The sequence below is a fragment of the Silurus meridionalis genome, chromosome 5 (genome assembly GCF_014805685.1).
Source record: "Silurus meridionalis isolate SWU-2019-XX chromosome 5, ASM1480568v1, whole genome shotgun sequence".
Lineage (NCBI taxonomy): Eukaryota > Metazoa > Chordata > Actinopteri > Siluriformes > Siluridae > Silurus > Silurus meridionalis.
In genome coordinates this window covers 6177418-6196553 of record NC_060888.1, presented here as the reverse complement: position 1 = coordinate 6196553, position 19136 = coordinate 6177418, and positions in this window count along the sequence as shown.

Genomic DNA, 19136 nt, shown 5'->3' with positions numbered 1-19136 from the left:
GTATACAGTAGATGAGATTGGATGATGTTTTTACATGTCTAAATGACTTAATAAGGAAATTTTGCCAAAAGAAATGACTAAATTAATTGTCCACCAACGATAGCATCAACAGAGATCAAATCAAGTGAAGAGATGTTTTTTTTTTTTTTTGAGTGAGTGAGTGAGTTTTACCTCAGGTTATGGGACACAGACTAAAATAGATGAATCCGATAATTAAACCGAGAGGGACTGTTCAAAGCGGATAGCAATATTAAACCACTGGAAGCAATGGTGAAATAAAATGGAAATACAAAAGTCATTTCTGTGTCTATTTCAACTTAGACATTATGATTCCCTTGAAGTATAATGAGATGCTTTAAGCATTTTAGTTCACAAACACCCGGTCTTACAATCACACTCTGCGCTCTGTAGTCTAGTTATTTGTGGACCATTGTATTTCCATTATCTTTGAAGATTCTGATTTAGTAAAACGATGCACTGATCAATCACACAATCAACCAAAGATCTTAAAGGCGTTCATTATGCTGCCTGTCTGAAATATGTCTTTTATCACATATTTTCTCCATTCACCCGTACGCCAATTTTTTCACTTCAGCAAGCATAGAACCTTCCACAGTTCTTGGAATTCCTGACATTATCCAATTAGTTTGTCTTGTACGATATATCCCGATTTGCATAAAGCCGGCTGCAATGTGCTACACAGAGACAAATGGCAACGCAATTAAGCAATTGAGTGCCTATCATTTAAACCCTCCTCTTAAGGCACAATAGACTACGGGGATTATTCCTTTGCACATCTTGATCACACCTTAAACCACATGGTCTATTGTTGTATGCCAGCAGGATGTCTGGGACCATATGGTGAGTGTTTCATTACAAATAACAGTGCTTGTGCTCCATAGTGTCACAGGACCCACCTGCTTGGGTAAGCAGAAAAGAAACCATTAACTCCTTTTTTTTATCAAGCCTATCAAGAGATTGTGATGCATAAAGTTCCTGGTCTTTAACTGTTTCCTTGTAGAAACTTTTTCAGACATATTTTGTATATACTGATTTATATTATATATATATATATATATATATATATATATATATATATATATATATATATATATATATATATATATATATATACAGTTGTGTTCAAAATTATTCAACCCCCAATGCTGTAAATGGTTTTAGGGAATTTAGTGTACATTTGTAATTGTATTCAGAATGTAATCCTACAAGGACTTCTTAAAGAACCATATGCAACTAAAATTACCAATTAGTTTTGTAATACAGTAGTAAATGTTTCTTTTGTGAATTCTTCATTGACATAATTATTCAACCCCTTAAAGACTACCACTCTGAAGAACAGAGGTTCAATGAAGTGTTTTCAATCAGGTATTGAAAACACCTGTGGATATCAGGGAGCAGCAATAAAGCCTAATAAGCACCAATTAGGCAGCTTTAAAATGACTGTGATACTCAGCTCCTTCTAGACATTTACTGGTGTGGTTACAAACATGGTGAGGTCAAGAGAATGGTCCAGGAAGACAAGAGAACAGGTGATTACTCTTCACAGGAAGGGCAATGGCTATAAGAAGATTGCAAAGATGTTAAACATACCAAGAGACACCATAGGAAGCATCATTCGCAAATTCAAGGCAAAGGGCACTGTTGAAACGCTACCTGGTCGTGGCAGAAAGAAGATGCTGACTTCGACTGCTGTGCGCTACCTGAAGCGTAGAATGGAGAAAAGTCCCCGTGTGACTGCTGAGGAACTGAGAAAAGATTTGTCAGATGTGGGTACTGAAGTTTCTGCTCAGACAATACGGCGCACCCTGCGTAATGAAGGCCTCCATGCCAGAACTCCCAGGCGCACCCCCTTGCTGTCCCCAAAGAATAAGAAGAGTCGACTGCAGTATGCCAAAAGTCATGTGGACAAACCACAGAAGTTTTGGGATAGTGTTCTGTGGACTGATGAAACAAAATTAGAACTGTTTGGGCCCATGGATCAACGCTATGTTTGGAGGAGGAAGAACAAGGCCTATGAAGAAAAGAACACCTTGCCTACTGTGAAGCATGGCGGGGGGTCAATCATGCTTTGGGGCTGTTTTGCTTCTGCAGGTACTGGGAAGCTTCAGCGTGTGCAAGGTACCATGAATTCTCTTCAGTACCAGGAGATATTGGATGACAATGTGATGCAGTCCGTCACAAACCTGAGGCTTGGAAGGCGTTGGACCTTTCAACAGGACAATGATCCCAAGCATACCTCCAAGTCCACTAGAGCATGGTTGCAGATTAAAGGCTGGAACATTTTGAAGTGGCCATCGCAGTCACCAGACTTAAATCCGATTGAGAACCTCTGGTGGGACTTAAAGAAAGCAGTTGCAGTGCGCAAGCCTAAGAATGTGACTGAACTGGAGGCTTTAGCCCATGATGAATGGGCGAAGATACCCGTAGATCGCTGCAAGACACTTGTGTCAAGCTATGCTTCACGTTTAAAAGCTGTTATAACTGTAAAAGGATGTTGTACTAAGTACTAAGATTGAATGTCACTTGGGGGTTGAATAAAACTGATAATGATGTGAGCTAAGAAAAGACATTTGTGGTTATTTCATTATAAATATTATGTTATATTTGTCTGACCTACACGTGCCTCTTTGATTTAATTGTAAGCAGGATGACTGAATGATCATAATCAATGTCAAACCGACCAAAACAATCAATTTCAGTGGGGGTTGAATAATTTTGAACACAACTGTATATATATATGTATGTATGTATGTATATAGATATATAGATCTTCTTCTTCTTCTTCTTCTTCTTCTTCTTTCGGCTGCTCCCATTAGGGGTCGCCACAGCGGATCATCCGTCTCCATACCACCCTGTCCTCTACATCTGCCTCTTTAACACCAACTACCTGCATGTCTTCCCTCACCACATCCATGAACCTCCTCCTTGGCCTTCCTCTTTCCTCCTACCTGGTGGCTCCATCCTCAGCATTCTTCTACCAATATAATTCATGTCCCTCCTCTGCACATGTCCAAACCATCTCAATCTCGCCTCCCTCACCTTGTCACCAAAACATCCTACATGCTGTCCCTCTAATAAACTCATTTCTAATCTTGTCCATCCTCGTCACTCCCAACGAAAACCTTAACATCTTCAGCTCTGCTATCTCCAGCTCGGCCTCCTGTCTTTTACTCAATGCTACTGTCTCTAATCCATACAACATCGCAGGTCTCACCACAGTCCTATAAACTTTCCCTTTCATTCTTGCAGATACCCTACTATCACAAATCACTCCGGTCACTCTTCTCCACCCACTCCACCCTGCCTGCACTCTTTTCTTTACTTCTCTAACACACTCTCCATTACTTGCACTGTTGACCCCAGGTACCTGAACTCCTCCACCTTCTCCACCTCTTCTCCCTGCAACTGCATTACTCCACTGCCCTCCTCTCATTCACACACATGTACTCTGTCTTACTCCTACTGACTTTCATTCCCCTTCTCTCCAGCGCATATCTCCACCTCTCCAGGCTCTTCCCAACCTGCTCTCTACTCTCACCACAAATCACAAATCATCTGCAAACATCATAGTCCAGGGAGACTCCTGTCTGACCTCGTCCGTCAACCTGTCCATCACCACTGCAAACAGGAAAGGGCTCAGGGCCGATCCTTGATGCAGTCCAACCTTCACTCTGAACCAGTCTGTCGTACCTACTGCACACTTCACTGCCGTCACACTGTCCTCATACATGTCCTGCACCACCCTTACATACTTCTCTGACACACCTGACTTCCTCATACAATACTCTGTCGTACGCTTTCTCTAAATCCACAAATACACAATGCAATTCCTTCTGTCCTTCTCTATACTTCTCCATCAACATCCTCAAAGCAAATAAGGCATCTGTGGTGCTCTTCCTCGGCATGAAACCATACTGTTGCTCACAGATGGTCACCTCTTCTCTCAGCCTGGCTTCCACTACTCTTTCCCATAACTTCATGGTGTGACTGATCAACTTAATTCCCCTGTAGTTACTGCAGGTCTGCACATCTCCTTATGCTTAAAGATCGGTACCAGCACACTCCTTCTCCATTCCTCAGGCATCCTCTCCCCTTCCAGAATCCTGTTAAACAATCTGGTTAAAAACTCCACTGCCATCTCTCCTAAACATCTCCACGCCTCTACCGGTATGTCATCTGGTCCAACCGACTTTCCATTCTTCATCCTCTTAATCGCTGCTCTCACTTCCTCCTTACTAATCCTATCTACATCCTGCTTCACCAACTCCACATCCTCCAACCTTCTCTCTCTGTGATTTTCCTCATTCATCAGCTGCTCAAAATACTCCCTCCACCTTCTCAACACACTCTCCTCACTAGTCAACACATTTCCCTCTCCATCCTTTATTGCTCTAACTTGCAGTACATCCTTCCCAGCTCGGTCCCTCTGCCTGGCCAATCGGTATAACTCCTTTTCTCCTTCCTTAGTGTCCAACCTCTTATACAGCTCCTCATATGCCTTTTCCTTGGCTTTCGCCACATCCCTTTTTACCTGCTGCCGCATCTCCTTGTACTCCTGCCTACTTTTCTCATCACTCTGTCGATCCCACTTCTGTTTTGCCAACCTCTTTCCCTAATGCTCTCCTGCACTTCCTCATTCCACCACCACGTCTCCTTGTCTTGCTTTCTATTTCCAGATGTCACACCAAGTACTTTTCTAGCTGCCTCCCTCATCACTCCTGCAGTAGTTCCCCAATCATCCGGCACCTCTTCACCACCACCGAGCCCCTGTCTGACCTCTTCCCTGAACCTCACACTACACTCTTCCTCCTTCAGTTTCCACCATCTTATTCTTCTTTCAATCCTTACATTCCTCCTCTTCTTCTTCGCCTCCAAAACCATCCTACAGACCACCATCCGATGCTGTCTAGCTACACTGTCCCCGCCAACACCTTACAGTCTCCAATCTCCTTCAGGTTGCATCTCCTGCATAGCACATAGTCCACCTGTGTGCACCTTCCTCCACTCTTATCGTCACCCTATGATCCTCCTTCTTCTTAAAATACGTGTTCACCACTGCCATTTCCATCCTTTTAGCAAAATCTACCACCATCTGCCCTTCCACATTCCTCTCCTTAAAACCATACCTACCCATCACCTCCTCATCACCTCTGTTCCCTTCACCTACATGCCCATTAAAGTCTGCCCCAATCACCAATCGTTCTTTCCTAGGTACACCATCTACCACTTCATCTAATTCACTCCAGAATCTTTCCTTTTCCTCCATCTCACAGCCAACTTGTGGAGCATAGGCACTGATGACATTTATCATCATCCTTCAACTTCCACCTTCACGATCATCACCCTATCAGAAACTCTCTTCACCTCCACTACACTCTTACTGTACTCTTCCTTCAGAATCACCCCTACACCATTTCTCTTCCATCCACACCATGATAAAACAGTTTAAATCCACCTCCAATGTTCCTGGCCTTACTCCCTTTCCACTTGGTCTCCTGAACACACAGCATATCTACCTTTCTCCTCTCCATCATATCAGCTATCTCTCCCTTTACCCGTCATAGTACCAACATTTAAAGTACCAACCCGAACCTCTACTCTCCTACACTGCTCCTTTTCCTGCCGTCTCTGTAGACGTCTTCCTCCTCTCCTTCTCCTCCTTCGGCCAACAGTAGCCCAATTTCCACCGGTACCCTGTCGGCTAACGATACCTGTGGCGGTCGTTGTTAACCCGGGCCTCGACCGATCCGGTATGAAATTCTCCTTTGTGATCCGCATATTTGATTTGGCACATGTTTTACGCTGGATGCCCTTCCTAACGCAACCCTCCCCATTTACCCGGGCTTGGGACCGGCACTAAGAGTGCACTGGCTTGTGCCCCCCTAATGGCTGGGTTATATAGATATATAGATATACTATTTCAATAGAATTCACAGGCCCTATTTATAATGTATTTAGCAGATGTACATGTATTGCGACACTTGATTTTTCCAACTGTATTTGATTTTTTTCCCCCCAAATAGTTACCACAATATTGGAGTCACACAACTGCATACAATGTCTCTCGATGCATTGAAACATTTTCTTTTACTATAAGATTCAAACTTGTTCCAGCATTACAATGCCCCAAATCAGCTCCATAAAGTTATCAGTTACATGGTTTGGAGTGGAAGATCTTGAGTGGCCTGCTAAAGAGCTCTGACCTCAACCCTACTGAACACCTTTTGTATGAATTGTAACACTGACTGCACCCTAGGTCTCCTCACCTCACCTACTGTACATCAGTACCTGACTTTACTAACACCCTTGAGCACTGATTGAGCACTGATTTCCACAATATTATGAAATAAATAATAATTGGTTCATTAATATTGTTATTTTAAATAAGTAAAAAAAAAAAAACCTTTCTTTCGGCTTCTCCCGTTAGGGGTGGCCACAGCGGACCATCCGCATGTTTGATTTGGCACGTTTTTTATGCTGGATGCCCTTCCTAACACAACCCTTCCCATTTATCCGGGCTTGGGACCGGCACTAAGGCTTGTGCAACCCTAATGGCTGGGGTTTAGCAATTTCAGGCCACTGTATGCTTACATTGTTATGTTCTGAACACAGCAACTAAATCACGGATAGAGTTTTGTGAATAGTTTATTATATTTTTGAATCAATAGTTATAACCACTTAACAAAAAAAAGAATTTTGTGGATGCATCTAACTGGGGGGAAAAATAAAAATAAAATATGCAAAGAATTAAAGCATAGAATTTGATCTATATCTATAAATATATGATTTCTGGCAATAATGTCCTTTAGCCATTGGCCAGTTTGGTATTTGTTTTTCTATTTTGTTATTCCCTTCACACTCAGGCAGACTGGGGAAAATAAAAAAAAAATATCTTTAAGGTTCAAAAAACAACAGAGTCTCATTTGTTTGTAGGCGCTAACAGCGAAACCTGACTGTTATTTCTTGCATTTGAGATTATTGATTTTTTTTTTTTTTAATCTTATTAAACAGCATTGTAACTGCACTGAGCTAGCAACGAATAGTTCAATATAAACCTATTCACCATGTTTTTGCATGCAATTTCCCTTTAAGTGTTCATCACAAAAAAAGCTTCGATAATGCCTGACCTCACACTGACTCATTCAGTACAGGCTATAGTATTAAAAAAGAAATTCAGATTTAAAGTTGAATGATTGTGCTATTATGCATAGTGGAAATGTTTTCAACAGCTCTGCTGGAACCTGTCTGCTTCCTGGCACTAAACGTGCCCTTCAGTTCCCTTTGGTATCGTCATCACAGCTTCTTTTTTCTCTGATTAAAGTGCCTGTCACTACATTCACAGCACTGGGCCACAAAAAAAAGCAACTCTTAACAGGACATTAATGTTACCAAAAAAAGGAAGGAAGAACACGAATGCTACGGGATACAAACAGGAAATTAGCCCTGAATTACATCCTTGTATGAAACAATCACAACAAGATTTTTACTGCAGGGAAAACCTTTCAATTACACAATGAGAGCTCTTCAATGCGTGCCGGAGGTGAAGTGCCGACCTGCTGTGCTACCCTGCGCTAAAGGGTTTTCATAGTACCAATGGATCTGTTGTGACTCAACTGGCATTGGTGTGGTCATGGCTTTTCAAATTCAATCTGGGAGGAAAAATGCATCAGACATTTGAATTTATTTATTTATTTTTAACTGCCTGTAAAGGTTGAGAGGCATTCAGCAACCACCATGTGCTGTCCACAGCAAAGCATTAAGCCCACACTATTCCAACTACAAATGCTGACATCAGACATTATTGTAGGCTTTAATGATTAGAAACTGCTGTTGCATTTGCATGTTTCTAGACCAACGATTAGCATTTGAAAGTGTATTACTACAAAATGTATAAAGCATTTAAAGTGTTTTTGCAATTTCACTAAACTCACCTCTCCCATGTCCACATTTAATAAAAATAAAAAATAAAAAACGATTTTACATTTGCAGTGTGAAATAATTTCTATAATTGATTTACATCATCCACAGCAGTCTCAGTCTCATCATCTGACCTTGACTGAACTCTTTCCATGCAAACAGAAGCAGGAAATATTTCCTTTTATTCATTCTTGTTAACAGCAGTGCTCTTCTTTGCTTTGATGATAATTTGATGGAGTAGAAGCAAAGTGGAAATTTTAATAATGGGTTTTAACGATTAGCTACAAGTTTTAAAATAGATACATATGCTGTTTTCTACTAGCCATAAACCTGAACAACTCAAATTACTGACATTGCATTGTCTGTAGAAAAACGTTTTACTGTTACCTTTTATGTCCAATTATTTGATCAAATACTATACTATAAGAGTGCTTGTTTATAGGACTGTGGTGAGACCTGGCATTGAGTAAAAGACAAGAGGTGGAGCTGGAGGTAGCAGAGCTAAACATGTTAAGGTTTTCGTTGGGAGTTACGAGGGTGGACAAGATTAGAAATGAGTTTATTAGAGGGACAGCGCATGTAGGACGTTTTGGTGACAAGGTGAGGGAAGCGAGATTGAGATGGTTTGGACATGTGCAGAGGAGGGACATAAGTTATACTGGTAGGAGAATGCTGAGGATGGAGCCACCAGGAACGAGGAAAAGAGGAAGGCCAAGAAGGAGGTTCATGGATGTGGTGAGGGAAGAAATGCAGGTAGTTGGTGTGAAAGAGGCAGATATAGAGGACAGGGTGGTATGGAGACGGATGATCCGCTGTGGCGACCCCCAATGGGAGCAGACGAAAGAAGAAGAAGAAGAAGAAGCCTATACTATAAGAGTGCTTACTGCATATTTCCTACATCCACATTAAAACATTCCTCAACTTACTGTTATACATTACTTTTACATGCCTTTTATTTTGTCATTTTGACTAAAAACACCTATTGTATTAGCTTTACCAAGATTAGTTTCACTCCGCCTATTCATCACCTCTTAATGAAACACAATGATCTTGCCCTTCTAATGCTAGAACCTTAAATATACAATGTTAAAATTCACTTCACATTCCATTGGTGATTGCTTCTTAGTTGCCATCCTGCTGAAAGTGAATAATCGTGTAATTAGTTGGAACTGGTAAATTATGAATGTTTCCTCATCCCTAATTATTACAGACATGTATCACCTGGTACAGTGTATTAGACACAATTAGGGTGATGTTTACATAAGCCTAATGAAAACCTTGTACAGAAGAGATGATTTTGACAAAGAATCCATCGATCAGACCAATGCTGCCAATACAGTTGCATGGAAAGTTCTCAAAAATAATAATAATTGCATAAATTGCAAAATTGTATTATAATATCTATCTATCTATCTATCTATCTATCTATCTATCTATCTATCTATCTATCTATCTATCTATCTATCTATCTATCTATCTATCTATCTATCTATCTATCTATCTATCTATCTATCTACATTGTATGTACAAAGTTTGTGAACACCTGACCTTAAAATGTGCATATGCTATTTGAATATCCTATACCACATTTATTCCTCATTTGCTGTTACAGTATATTAAACTCTACCCTTCTGGAGAAAAAAGTCCCTCTAGATTTCAGAGAGTGTTTGTGAAAATTTCTGCTCATTCAGCCACAAGAGCATTATACTGTAAGTCCGAATGTAGTGTGAGAAGGCCAGGGGTTTAGTCAGTGTACTAATTTATCCCAATGATGTTCAATAGCATTGTGATCAGAGCTCTATATAACAGGTCACTCTTTACACTTCAACCTATGAAAAGCATATCTTCATGAAGCTTGCTTTGTGTACAGGGGCATAGTCATGCTGGAACAGGTTTGGACCTCTAAGTTCGAGTGAGAGGAAAATTCAAATAAATCCATCCAGATGTGTGCCTCCATCTTGGTAGCATCAGTTTGAGGAAGGATGACATATACCCAGAAAAGTAAGGTGCCCCAATACTTCTATTCATATAGTTTATTTGTCTGTCTATTTATTTGTATTGGTATAAATATAATCTTTAACATTGCACAGTTTGTATGATATTAACCCATTACATTAGAAACAATTTGACCAGTTTAATAATAGAACAGTGTTAATAAAGCTTGAGCTGGTCAGCCTTGATCTGGTCAGCAGATTGCTCAAATAATCAGGATTTCGTTTCACTGTCTTTGGCTTGCACACACTTGAAAAAAGGGTCCAGAAACCTAAAGATGAAATCTGTACCTGGGACATTTATTAAAAGCGGTTGTAAAATATTGGAAGCGAAAAGCTCTTGACTAAAGAGGGAAAGTTCAATACAGCAAGTGATAAATCAAAATCGTATTATATTAAAGCTCAGATGCCAGAAGAAATAAAGAATGTAAAAGGCACTGATATGACTAATATGCCATTAGATTTCCAAGGCTGGTGAATACAGAATAATCTATGTACTATAAGAATGTGTAATTAATTTGTAAATGGCTTCTGTAAAGTTTGTGAAAATGCTGAAGGTTTTAAATGTTGTGTTTAACCAGTACTGTTGCTATATTGTGTGTTAAACCACAATTGTATGAATATACTCACCATACAAACTCATTCCTGCAATTATCTGGCAAGAGTGGAATGCATACAGTTTTGCAGATCTGGGCAGCAACTTTGGAAATGCTTACATAAACCAGTAGAATGAGGAAAAAATGTGATCCCAGTCATTTTGACCATGACATGATTTTTGGTTACAGACAGGCTGACCTGAGTATTTCTGTAACTGCTGATCTTTGGGGATTCCCATGTGCTGAACAATCTTTAGAGGTTAGTCAGATTGATATGATAAAGATTAAAATACCCAATGAGTTGCAGTTCTGCTGACAGAAATCCCTTGTTTATGTGAGAGGTCCACAGATAATTAGTCTATTTGGACCTAACAAAAGTACTAAAATAGTACAAATAAGCACCCTGTACAATTGTGGTGTGCAGAAAAGCATCTTAGCATGCCCATGCTGAACATGTTGAATTGCGCTACAACAACAGAAGACCACATCAGGGTTATATTCTGCCATGCAAGAATCGTAGCTGAGGCTTCAGTTCACACAGGCTCCAAAGAATCAGACAGTTAAAGACTGGAAAAACATACCCTGTTCTTATGAATCTTGATTCCAGCTGAGGCACACATAAAATAGTTTCAGAATTTGGCACCAACCCCATGCATAGACCCGTGCTGCATTGTGTGGACAATCTAGGCTGGTGAAAGTGATGTATTGTGTGAGGAATGTTTTCTTGGCGAACACTGGACCTATTAAGTCCAATCAATTGTTTGAATGTCAAATGTTTTTTTAAGGATTGTTAGTAAAAAATGTCCATCCCTTTGTGGCCACAATTTTCCCATTTTCTAATGGATACTTCCTGCATGATACTGCATTTTTTTTTACTGTTTGGACATCTAGAGAAAGTATATTCCACCACTTATGGACAGAACAGTCAAAAGTTTGAATGTATGCCTTCCTTGTACACAGAGAGATGGTGGGTTCAGCAGGAGTGCCAGAGGATCAGAGAAAGAGTGGTGGAGTACACAGTATGATAAGTGCTTTAAGGTAAGTGGGCATTGCTCAGTTTTTGCCTTTGTTGGCAAGCATAAGTGTTTTAAATCTGATGTGGGCAGTAAATGCAGCAATGTGGTACTGCAGGAGAAGCTAGTAGGTTAAAAACAAGTCCTACTGCTACACTCTAAATCAATTTTAGAGATTAAATGGTGAACAGCAAAGACCTGCCAAAAGCTTGTTGCAGTTGTCCAGTATTAAAATTACAAAGGATTGAACAAGCACCTGAATGGCCTCAGTGGATAGACACTGATGAATCCTACTGATGTTTTAAAGAGCTAACTGACAAGTGTATGTGTCAATTCCGCAATGTGAGGTGAGAAGGTATAGTTGATTGTTCATGGTTATTTCAAGGTTATTGCAGTGACAGATCTAAGAGTCACAATACTTTGACATGGGCATGCATCTCAAGGCCTAAACAGCAGCTCAATATGGTGGGAATTAGGTTTCAGCTGATGAACTGCCATGCGTGGTACAATGCCGGGCATATATTCTGGGACTTGTTCGGAAATATGAGTGTCTGCAGGAGGAAAGGAGATGATAAGTTGGGTGTCATCAGCATAGAAGTTGACTAAAAATGTATTTATGTTTTTAAAACCAAAAAGAAATTAACTTAGAGGAAGAAACAGACCAAGCACTTCAGTACACCAGTGTGAAGTCTGTATGGAGCAGATGTGGATTTCTTCAATCTTTTGTTTAATTTGCAAATCAGAAGTTGCTGGAATGTTAAATTTATAATCCATGAGGATATCCCTAGGTGTGTTTTTTTTTTTTTGTCAAAAAGACCCCACACCACAGGTCCTGATTTCTATTATCCTCCCTGTTTTGGGTTTTACTACATATGTCTGTGGTAGTTCTATGTCCTCTGGCCAAGCATGACCTTTTAGGAGAGACTGGATTGAATTTGGCCAGAGGGGTACAACAAGATTCAGAAAGAATAAATATTATATGAGAGAAAGTGCAAAGAGGCACAGGTCAGGGTTCAAATTAAGTTCATTTGGGAGAAACCATGTTCTTCCTCAGCACAGGATTGAGAAATACTTGATATTGGATAGAAATAAATAGCTACTACAGTTTATCAAGGATGTCTTTTCTATTCAAGTCTTGGTAAACTCTATAAGGCTGGATGACTGTGCATACTGTCAAAGACAAACTGGTGACACAGAAATACAATGTCAGTCTCTCCAAACATTGCAAACATTGCTCTTATTGTATCCTCAGGCCAATGCTGTGCCTAAAGCATCTTCAGCGCCTCAATAAACTTGTTTAATCAGTTTTATCTCTCACCGGTTTTCCTACCTTTAAGATAACAGTCTGCCATGGTGCAGTGGTGGACAGTAATGAAGTAAATGTAATTCGTTATTGTACTTAGGTATTTTTTTTAATCTATACTTTACTCAAGTGTTTCCATTTGGGGAGACTTTTACTTTAACTTCACTACATTTAAAAGTTAAATATTGTACTTTTTTACTTAACTACATTTGGGGAAATCAGTTGATCCTTTTTATTTATGAGCGGATAAAAACGTAACTGGTCAATCATGCAGCAAGCCACCAATCAGTGTAGAGCACACACTCTGTTTAAAACTTGTTTTGACCGCTTGGCAGAGGCGTATTTAGCCATCGGCGACATGGGCACCCGCCCATTGCATCATCGTGCCGGAGAGTGGCAAAAAAACCCTTTTTTTACCGCATTTGCACAGTCGCTTAAATTATATCACGTCACAGTCAAGGAACCTGGTCACGATTTGGAGTCTGCACCCACTGCATGGAGAAGTTCTCTCACTTAGAAAGGAGAGGCGGGGGTTGAGTGATGTTAACGTCAATAAGGAGAGCTGAATCCAAATCAGAATTATGGATGACAAAAAAAAGGTTTAACCCTCAGGAACCAAATAAAAAAAAAAAAAAAACAGGAAACAAGTAGGGGGGAAATGTGCAGAAGATAAAAGTGTGTATTCAGCTCTATCACTCACCTCATTATGAAATGTCTCCAAATTTGTGGACTGCTCTAAGAACTTACTTATCCAATGAAGGTAGCTGAAGCAGAGAAGAGATTTTAAAAGCTCTTAAACTAATCAATTAGGGAGACGTTGGGTCATGGCATGGTTCACCCAGGGCGTCATTCAAGCTGCCACTTGGTGGTATCTACAAAGCATGAACAGACAGTTCAGTGTCAGTTCAACATCAAGCAGAACAATTCAAGAGTAATAAATGATAAAAGAAACTCCTGGTTCGAACTTGAAGTCGTTGAAAGGAAGGTTTTGGGCTCATGATAAATTATTAGATATCAATCAGTGTTTAACTCATATAATTTTATTAATAGATTGGTCTGCTGAGAGTAACATTAGAATCTATTTACTTAAGCTGAGTTGATTATAGCCGTAATAAATCATAGTATTTGGATATTTAACCCCATTTGACAGGGTCCCTGGTGGTCTAGTGGTTAGGATGCGGCGCTCTCACTGCTGCCGACCGGGTTCGATCCTCAGTTAGGAAACCAACCCCAGCCACTCTTAGTGCCGGTACGAAGCCCGTAAAAATGGGGAGGGTTGCATTAGGAAGGGCATCCAGCGTTAAAACATGTTCCAAATCAAACATGCGGATGATCCGCTGTGGCGACCCCTAATAAAATAAGCCGAAAGAAAGTTTTTAAAATCCACTTGAAGACAAATACGTTTGCACTTTTACTCAAGTGTTCTACCGATTAATATTCTACCTACTGTATCTCTACTTTTACTCAAGAACATGCTTTGTGTACTTCGTCCACCACTACTTTCAAGTTCTTAGCCACAGTCACAGTAAGCATTTGATTTTAGGCTATACCATCTTTGTTTTTATATCACAAGAGCTACCAGATCCATGCAAATAGGTAACAGAACAGAGACAATCAACAGATAAGTGGCCACAGATCTTGTTTAATCCCTGCCTCACGTCACTTTATATAATCTCCAGATAGACAGAAAATCATGGCCAGACTATGTTGTGAATTCCAAGACTCATAAGGATGGACAAGGGAGTCGTGTGGTTAACCGTGCTGAATGCTTCTGAAAGGTCATAGAGGACAAGGATTGATTACAGTTTGGCTGATCTATTCGAATAAATCGCCTTGGTGATGGCCACAGAGGTAATGTTCTGTGAAGTGGGGTACTTGATAATCCACACTGGTTAGGATCTTGGAGATTGTTCTGACTAAAAATAGTGATGACCACAGCTATTCAGTTGGATATTCACTCAATTTTGGTGTTTTAGTGGAACACTGGGTTGAGATTTGATTAGTGTTGAGTTTATAGCATATGATTAACATATGCCATATAATTTTGAAACTATCCAGTAAACAGTGATGGGGTGGGATGGGGTCAGAGTCATTTTGGTCAAGCCAATCAGTTTGAAAAAATTTCTTCAAAGGGTAAAGGTGCCCTCTGCCCCTATCCCACCCCATCACTGTTTACTGGATAGTTTCAAAATTATAAAAGTTAAAAGAATGCTATATTGATTTGCAGTGACCCCTCATTCTAAAGGTGTCAAACCATGACTTCAAAATAGCCACCACTGTCAAATTTTTGATTAGTTTCCCAACTTTCAAAGTTTTTGTTTTTCTCATTTTTGCTAAAAGAACACATGCTACTAAAGCATCAGCTAGTGTGTGGGTTGTTAGCTTTACATATTGTACTGTACTGTATATCTGCCTAAAACCAGACAACATTTATAAAAGGACTGATTCTAAGAAATGAAATATCAGGCAGTTTGAAATATATTTCCTTCTGTATCTTCATGGCTCGGTTTAACTCTGTTCATCTGTGTGCAGTTCTCCTTACCACTTTACAATGAAGATGGATGACAACAGAGCATTAGTGTGCATGCCCTTAAAAGTAATCACCAGCTGTCAATCCTCTTCTGAAACCCAGTGGTGGTAAATAACTCACTCCTTCTTTCTTTTTTCCCCCTTGGCCAATTTAATCCTCCCACTGTTAAGTCTGCATTTGCTAGTAAAGTGATACTACTTTCTCTCTCTCTCTCTCGCTTTTTCTCTCTCTCTCACTCACTCCCTGATTATGGATTAGCCAAAGGCAGTGTTCACACTGTAACACAGAAGACTCAAGAGAGCGGTCAGAATCCAAATGTGGAGTTTTATTGAACTTTGAGCACAATTAGAGTCACAGTCCATAGTCAGGGTCAAAAAAACAGGTAGACACAGTCAGGAAAAGAAAATCCATACATTAGATTCTGAAAAAAGATTAGGGTAGAACAAAGGGCTTAGCAGGAAAGCTATAGACTACATTCATCTGCAGTAAGCACTTTATCACAGACAGAACTGTGATGCATTTAAAATCTCTACTCGGGGAAAACTTGGGGCAACGTAGGAATACACGCTAGAGGGGATCATCAGGCAATGCGCATCAACATACATACCGATGAGTATTATAGATTTAGCAGTCTACTGTACCTACTGGCATATTTTTGAAAAAAATAAATAAAAAATGTAAACAGAGAAAGTCATACAAAACCCAAGCTCAGGGTTTAACTCTAAACCATTGCAAAATGTTCAGAAAGTTGAAATGATACAACTTATTTTTGACCATACAGTATGATTATACATATAGTTCCCTGGTGGTCTAGTGGTTAGGCTGCGGCGCTCTCACCGCTGCGGCCCGGGTTCGATACTCGGTCAGGGAACCAACCCCAGCCATTAGGGTTGCACAAACCAGTGCACTCTTAGTGCCGGTCCCAAGCCCGGATAAATGGGGAGCCAAATCGAACATGCAGCTCATGAATACCGATGATCCGCTGTGGCGACCCCTAATGGGAGAACCCGAAAGAAATTATGATATATATAGATATTTCACATATTTTGGGATAACGTTATTGAAAAAAGTTTCATGTTTCTGTTTAAACCTTTAATGGAAAAATAATAATAATAATAATAATATATATATATATATATATATATATATATATATATATATATATATATATATATATATATATGTGTGTGTGTGTGTGTGTGTGTGTGTGTGTGTGTGTGTGTGTGTTTAAGAAACAACATATTATGCAATTCAAAGGACATCTGTCAAAAACATGATGAATGACACACTGATGAAAAGGGGGAATACAAACAGATGGACACACAGCAGCAGAGAGAGAGAGAGAGAGAGAGAGAGAGAGAGAGAGAGAGAGAGAGACTCTCTAAAGCTGATGAATCATTCATGACTCAAAGGCCAACCTTCTTTGCAGTAGGATCTAAGCACTGCTGAATATCAAGTTTAGACTTTGCCAATGGTTTGAATCATTTAAAATATAACTGATGTTTAAACATTGCTTATTTTATCCAAAATTATAGCTGACAAATAACGGAGGCTCATGACTACCAGTTAGCATCATGCGTACATGCACACTAGATTCATCACACTTTCATCATAGCTTTGACAGTTTGTAATGTATTATTTCCTGCTCTTAAATTAATAATAAAAAAAGCTGCTAGAGGTTTGTGGGGTGACTCCATGACTGCAATTCCATTTTGCCATTAAAATACGCTAATGGTAAGATAAGAATAATAATGATTACAATTATTTACTTTTTTGAATTAATAGAATTTCCATTCAATTTAAATAAATGAGTTTTACTTTTAAATTGATCTTATCACTTATAATCACAGTATATTTAAAATAAAGAAAAAAAAAAAGAAAAAAAGATTGTGTTTTTTCTCATGACTTTTGGAAGATGCATATTTCGGTTGAATTATATTATTATATTATTATTTTAGATGTTTCATAGAACAGAATGTTTCCAGGTAACACATTTGCATGGATGAGATACAAAATATTTCTTAATCTACAGGTATAAGAGACTCAGTGACTCTATAAGAGGTGTGTCAAGGATGACATGTTGAATGAGTTCACACTGCAGAAATAATAAGATTTTTGAAGTGTATGAATAATTGCTAGTAATTTTAATGTCAGTTATGTTCGTCCTTTTCCAGATGTTTGGTGCATTTACTATGGGACTGTTTGAATGTCTTCTATGCTACTGTGCAGCATGTCAAGGCAGCAAACTGAAATATAACGAGGAGTTTTCTACAATGCCAAGGATACAATGAGTCAAACATGATTCCACCTTTCAAATGCAAATTATTTCTTCAAGCAGGTTTAGATTCATGAAAATGTTGAGTCAGAACCATAGCAAGCATGCAACTCTTCTTTGTCCCGGGTCTTTTTTTTCTTCTTCTTCTTTCTGAATCTTTGATGTCAAAGCTTTCTGTGTGTTCTTATAGAGAAGAATGATGAGTTATAGAGAAGCTGAATGTTTTTTTCTAATCTCTCTTCCCATGTGTACTATTGTCTACGTTTTATTTTCAGTCTAGTAACGCTTATAGCGTCTATAATTCTTGTAAAGCTTGTACCGAGCTGCATTTTGCTTTCATCTTGTTTTACAGTTCAAGTATTTTTCTTTGAAATTGTTGAATTGAGAGTTCTTAGGTTGCCCAATTAAAGGACACAGCCCAACTCCAAAACAATGCAGCTGCTTTCAAGATTGAAACCAGAGTATTAGGATTTAACTGCTAAAAGATCAGGACAAATGAAACATACACAACTGGAAATCATAATAACACCAGAGACAAGTTAAGAGTCTAGATCATCTCCTAAACGCTGAGAGCTGTAAACTGGGCTACCCAATTAAAGTGAAAATGAAAAGGACACGATGATAGACTATAGATTAGTCTATAGATTATCCACTAAACACTAAGCACTAGGACTATCCAATAAAAGTGATAGCAAAAGGAAGGAACTAATAGTCTATGGGACAATGGGACGCTTTGTATTTTATTTATTTTTTATATTTCTTTTGCTTGCACACACTGAAACTGAAACTTTTCAAAAAATAACAATTATAGTGATGATAATAATATAATGATAATATAATACAATATGTTTTATTACACAAAATCCATAAATCACATATTCACCAACCAGCAGTCACATCCTTATATAGTGTAAGTCTGAATCTAAATCACTCTTTTCTCTATGTAGTTGTTTTCTAAGATGTCAGGGAAGGTCAGGGACAGTGTCTTTCAGTAAATGATTGTTAGAGTGCACTCTTGGCAGAAGTACATACATCTTGGTGCCTCGTGGACATTATCTGTTAAACATCAGGAGCAGTTAATTGGACCTTAAATGACTGAAAGAATAGACAATAGACTATAAAGTGTGTGTAGATTATCAACAACTATTTTGTTTACCTAATTTACCTAAAATTGCTTAGTGGCATTTATAGTATAGTTGATTAGTTGATTAAACATAAGACAGGATGTTGACAGTTTGTACAGCACTGTGACAAAATCTGAGGCATTATTTTATTTTTACAAATGTTTTAACTGTATAATATTAAATATAAATTATACAAATTGTACAATACAAATTGGGTTTATTTTATTACTGTTTACATCACATTACAGTCTTTTTTAATCTAGAAAAGTGTATTTCAGCATTTTTAAAAGCGTATTTAGTTTCCAGTATTTTAACATGTCTAAGATATTTATATAAACATTAAGGACAGACACCAGGTTCCCTGGT